The sequence below is a fragment of the Phoca vitulina genome, unplaced genomic scaffold (genome assembly GCF_004348235.1).
Source record: "Phoca vitulina isolate PV1807 unplaced genomic scaffold, GSC_HSeal_1.0 scaffold7, whole genome shotgun sequence".
NCBI lineage: Eukaryota > Metazoa > Chordata > Mammalia > Carnivora > Phocidae > Phoca > Phoca vitulina.
Genome location: NW_022589710.1, coordinates 47,726,229 through 47,732,228, shown reverse-complemented (window position 1 = coordinate 47,732,228; position 6,000 = coordinate 47,726,229).

Here is a 6,000-nt window from a genome sequence, read left to right as displayed (position 1 = left end):
AGATCACATTTTGTTTATTCATTCATCAGTTGATGGACATTTGGGTTGTTTCTACTTTGGGGTTATTATGAATAATGCCGCTATACACAATTTGTGCTCTAGTTTTTGTGTGGACATATATTTTCAATTTTCTTAGCTATATACCTGAAAGTGGAATTGCTGGGTCATAGGTAACTCTACATTTAACTTTCTGAGGAACCGCCAAATTGTTTTCCAAATGGCTGCACCATTTTACACTACCACCAGCAATGTATGAGGGTTCCAATTTCTCCACAGCCTCATCAATACTTGTTTTTGTCTGTCATTTTTATTTTAATCATCCTAGTAAATATAGCTGTGAATGCTTTTCCCTGATTGCTAATGACGTTGAGAAATTTTTTGTGTGGTTATTGGCCATTCATGTATCTTCTTCGAAGAAACATCTATTCAAATCCTTTGTCCTGTCTCTAATTGGATTATTTGTCTTTTGTGGTTGAATTGTAAGAGTTTTTTATATATTCTGGCTATAAGTTCCTTAGCAGATATGCGATTTGCAAATATTTTCTCCCATTCTGTAGATTGTCTTTTCACTTTCTTTTTTTTTTTTTTTTTTTAAAGATTTTATTTATTTTTCAACAGAGAGAGAGAGAGACAGCGAGAGAGGGAACACAAGCAGGGGGAGTGGGAGAGGGAGAAGCAGGCTTCCCGCCGAGCAGGGAGCCCGATGTGGGAGTCGATCCCAGGACCCTGGGATCATGACCTGAGCCGAAGGCAGACGCTTAACGACTGAGCCACCCAGGCGCCCCTCTTTTCACTTTCTTGATGGTATCCTTCAAGATACCATCTTGCGGGGGGGCACATTTTTTTTTTTTAGTTTTTATTTAAATTCCAGTTAGTTAATAAACAATGTAATATTAGTTTCAGGTGTATGATATAGTGATTCAACACTTCCATAATTACCTGGTGCCCATCACAAGTGTACTCCTTAATCCCCATCACCTGTTTAACCCATTCCCTCCACCCACCTCCTTTCTGGTAAACCATCACTTTGTTCTCTATAGTTCTCTTTCTTGGTTTGCCTCTCTCTCTCTATTTTTTTCCTTTGCTCATTTGTTTTGTTTCTCAAATTCTACATATAAGTGAAATCATGGTATTTGTCTTTCTCTGACTGACTTATTTTGCTTAGCATTATACTCTCTAGCTCCAACCATGTCATTGCAAATGGTAAGATTTCATTCTTTTATATGGCTGAATTTTATATACATATATATATACACACACACACACATACATAGCAATAGATATATATACACACACACATACACATACATACATACACACCACATCTTCTTTATCCATTGATCAATCAGTGGACATTTGGGTTGCTTCCATAATTTGGCTCTTGTAGATAATGCTGCTATAAACATCAGGGTGCATGTTTGAATCCTGTTTGATCCTGTTCTAATCAGGATCCTTGTATTCTTTGGGTAAATATCTAGTAATGCAATTGCTGGATCAAAAGGTAGTTTTATTTTTAACTTTTTGAGGAACCTCCATACTGTTTTCCAGAGTAGCTGCACAAGTTTGCATTCCCACCAACAGTGCAAGGGGATTCCCCTTTCTCCTCATCCTCACCAACACCTGTTGTTTCTTGTGTTGTTGATTTCAGCCATTCTGACAGGTATGAGGAGATATCTCATTGGAGTTTTAATCTGCATTCCCCTGATGATGAGTGATGTTGAGTATCTTTTCATGTGTCTGTTAGCCTCTTTGGAAAAATGTCTATTCATGTCTTCTGCCCATTTTTTAATTGGACTATTCCTGTTTTAGGGATAATTTGAGTTTGATAAGTTCTTAGTAGATTTTGGATACTAATGCTTTATTGGATATGTCATTTGCAAAAATCATCTCCCATTCTGTAGGCTGACTTTTAGTTTTATTGATGGTTTCCTTTGCTGTGCAGAAGCTTTTTATTTTGATGAAGTTGCAATAGTTTATTTTTGCTTTTGTTTCCCTTGCCTCTGGAGACATACCTAGAAAGAAGTTGCCATGGCCAGTGTCAAAGTGGTTATTGCCTGTGTTCTCTTCCAGGATTTTTATGGTTTCAAGTCTCATGTTTAGATCTTCAGTCCATTTTGAATTTATTTTTATGTACAGTGTAAGGAAGTGGTCCAGTTTCATTCTTTTGTATGTTGCTGTCCAGTTTTCCCAATACATTTGTTAGAGACTTTTTCCCATTGGATATTCTTTCCTGTTTTGTCGAAGATTAATTGACCATATAGTTGTGGGTTCATTTCTAGGTTTTCTATTCCATTCCATTGGTCTATGTGTCTATTTTTGTGCCAGCACCACACACTGTTTTGATTACTACAGCTTTGTAATATAACTTGAAGTTTGGAATTGTGATGCCTCCAGCTTGCTTTTCTTCTTCAAGATTGCTTTGGCTATTTGGGGTCTTTTGTGGCTCCATACAAATTTTAGGATTGTTTGTTCTAGCTCTGTTAAAAATGCTGTTGGCAAATCTAAAGTCAGCAGAAGGAAGGAAATAAAAAAGATTAGAACAGAAATAAATTATATAGAAACTAAAAACAAAAGCAAAACAAAACAACAATAGAACAGATCAGTGAAACCAGGAGCTAGTTCTTTGAAAAAATTAATAAAATTGATAAACCTCTAGCCAGACTTATCAAAAAGAAAACAGAAAGGACCCAAATAGGGGTGCCAGGGTGGCTCAGTTGGTTAAGCGGCTGCCTTCGGCTCAGGTCATGATCCCAGGGTCCTGAGATCGAGCCCCGCATCCGGCTCCTGGCTCAGCGGAGAGTTTGCTTCTCCCTCTCCCTCTGCCTGCTGCTCTGCCTACTTGTGCTCTTTCTCTATTTCTCTGTCAAATAAATAAATAAAATCTTAAAAAAAAAAAAAGGACCCAAGTAAATAAAACCACAATGAGGAGGAGAAATAACAATACCACAGAAATACAAACAGTTGTAAGAGAATATTATGAAAAACAACAAATTGGACAACCTAGAAGAAATGGATAAATTCCTAGAAACATATAAACTACCAAAACTGAAACAGGAAGAAAGAGAAAACTTGAACAGACTGATAACCAGCAAAGAAATTGAATCAGTAATCAAAAAACTCCCAAGAAACAAAAGTCCAAGACCAGACAGCTTCACAGGTGAATTCTACCAAACACTTAAAAAAAAGAGTTAATACTTATTCTTCTCAAACAATTCCAAAAAGTAGAAAAGGAAGGAAAACTTCCAAATTCAATCTATGAGGCCAGCATTACCCTGATACCAAAACCACCAAAAAAAGAGAACTAGAGGCCAACATCCCTGATGAACATAGAAACAAAAATTCTCAATAAAATACCAGCAAACCAAATCCAATAATACATTTTAAAAAATCATTCACTTCGATCAAGTGGGATTTATTCCTGAGCTGCAAGGGTAGTTCAATATTTGCAAATCAATCAACATGATACACCACATTAATAAGAGAAAGGATAAGAACCATATGATCATTTCAATAGATGCAGAAAAAGCATTTGACAAAGTACAACATCCATTCATGATAAAAAAAAAAAAAAACCTCAACAAAGTAGGTTTAGAGGGAACATACATCAACATAATAAAACCCATATACAAAAAACCCATTTCCAGTACTATGTCGAATAAAAATGGTGAGACTGAACATCCTTGTCTTATTCCTGAGCATAGAGGAAAAGCTCTCAGTTTTTCCTCATTTAGGATGTATTAGCTATAGGAGAATGTCCTTATTCTTAGGAGATGCATGCCAAAGGGTTTGGGGATGAAATGTGTGCAACTTGCTTTCTAACAGTTCAGCTTAACAACAACAACAAAGTGTGTGTGTGTGTGTGTGTGTGTCTGTGTGTCTGTGTGTTTATACTAAGGGGGACAGACAGGGAGGGACAGAGAAAGCAAATATAACAAAATGTTAACAACAGTTGACATTTTTAGCAAAAATTCCATAATGTAGTCTACTACCAGTCCATATTCAAATTTCTTCAAATGTCCCAAGAATATCTTTACAGTTTTCCCCAACTGAACCAGAATCCAATCAAGCTTTTTTACTCATTACTCATTGCATTTGGTATGTCTCATCCAGCTCTTTCTATTACTTTTTTTCTTTATAACTTTGACATTTTGAAGAGTCTAGGCCAGTTGTCCTGTAGAATGTCTCGCATTCTGGATTTTTCTGTTTCCTTATGCTATTTAACTCTTCCTCTATCTCCTGAATTTCTTATGAGCTGGAAGCTAGGTCTGACTTGATCAGGTAATTGGGGAAGCACCTAATGTCAGACTGTCCTTCTAAAAATGATCCTAGTGATGATGGCAAGATCTCTCCATTATAAAGTTACACCTTTTCTCTTGCAGTTACTAAGTAATCTGTAAGTCTGGCCTCTTTCACTATACTTTAATACAAACTAATACTTTGATTCTACAAAATTTTTAAAGATTGGGAAGTCATATGAAAGGGAGGTCAGGCAATGCTATTTTTCACCAGAGAATGAATATAAATAAAGCAGCAATAACTAAAGCAGAATGGCATCAGAGCATAAAATACTGGCACTGCATTAAATAAAAATATCCATCATAGGGCGCTTGGGTGGCTCAGTCGGTTAAGCGTCTGCCTTCGGCTCAGGTCATGATCCCGGGGTCCTGGGATCGAGTCCCGCATCAGGCTCCTTGCTATGCGGAGAGCCTGCTTCTGCCTCTCCTCCCCACTTGTGCTCTCTCTCACTATCTCTGTCTCTCTCTCTCAAATAAATAAGTGAAATCTAAAAAAAAAAAAAAATTAAAAAAATAAAGAAAATATCCATCATATAGAAGAATAGACTGTTAAGCAGAAGGTAACTTAGAAATAAAATTAAGTTCAATTGCCTCACTTTACAAATGCAAAATCTGAAGCTCAAGATGCTTAATTTATGTTGTTCAAGCCAATAAGATTAACCCTGGACATTGTTCTAAGCACTTTACATGAGTTACATCATTTCATTGTTCCGACAACTTTACAAGAATAGGTTATACTTACTTTCCCAATTTTTTTGGCCAGTAAAAAAAAAACTGAGAAACAAGTTAAGTGGTATGCCCAGGATGTGCAGCCAACAACTAAGGGAGCTGGGAGAGGAGTCCAGGAAAGCTGACTTCGGAATCTGTGCTTAACCCCTCCACCCTACCACCTCGTAAGTTATGTTCCTTGTGGCTCTGGAGTCACAGCTAGTTAGTTATCAAGTTAAGCCCTCGCGTCTCTGAGAACGAATTCCCCCCTCTATCTGGAATACCAGGAGTGGAGTGAGCTGATAGTTCCTGGCAACCAGGGGACTGCACGGGGCTCTCTATTTCGAGCAGGCAGCTGCTAATTACCTGTGATAATGAGGGATGAATGCTTCGAGGAAGATCCAGCACATGGAACTCAAGCCCCCTCCCCCACAAAACTGAATAAAGTGCTTGGCCTTGGGGTATAATATCATATTGCTTTCGCAGTAGATTTGCTTTCTTCATTATGTTTTGTCAAGATTGCTATTAAAGTCAGTTGTTATTCTCTATATACCCCAAGGACAGTGAGGGACCATCACTGGTAGAAATGCTTCACATGAATGTGCCTCTAGGAGAAATGAGAGTGGATCCTAGAAGCACTTCTCCGCCCCTTTCTTTCAATCCTGCATCCCAGGTCTTAGTCTGTATCTTACCGACTTCCCATGTTAATTACTTTAACCTTGTCCTCAGAGGCCTCCTTTGTCTCTCATCACCATAGAAACCCACTCTGACTTAAGAACTGTCTTTCTTGCCAGTTGCTGTGACCCAGCCCTCTATTTAAGTCCTCCCTCAGCTCCGAAATCACCTGCTGAATTAAATCTAAGCTCCTTTATCTTGGCTTCCGGGACCTTCTCTGATTTGCAGAAATAATACATTGAAATAATACATTCTTGGAGCAGAGGTTAAAGCAGATCAATGTCAACCAAAATATTAACAGTAATAACTATATATATTTACA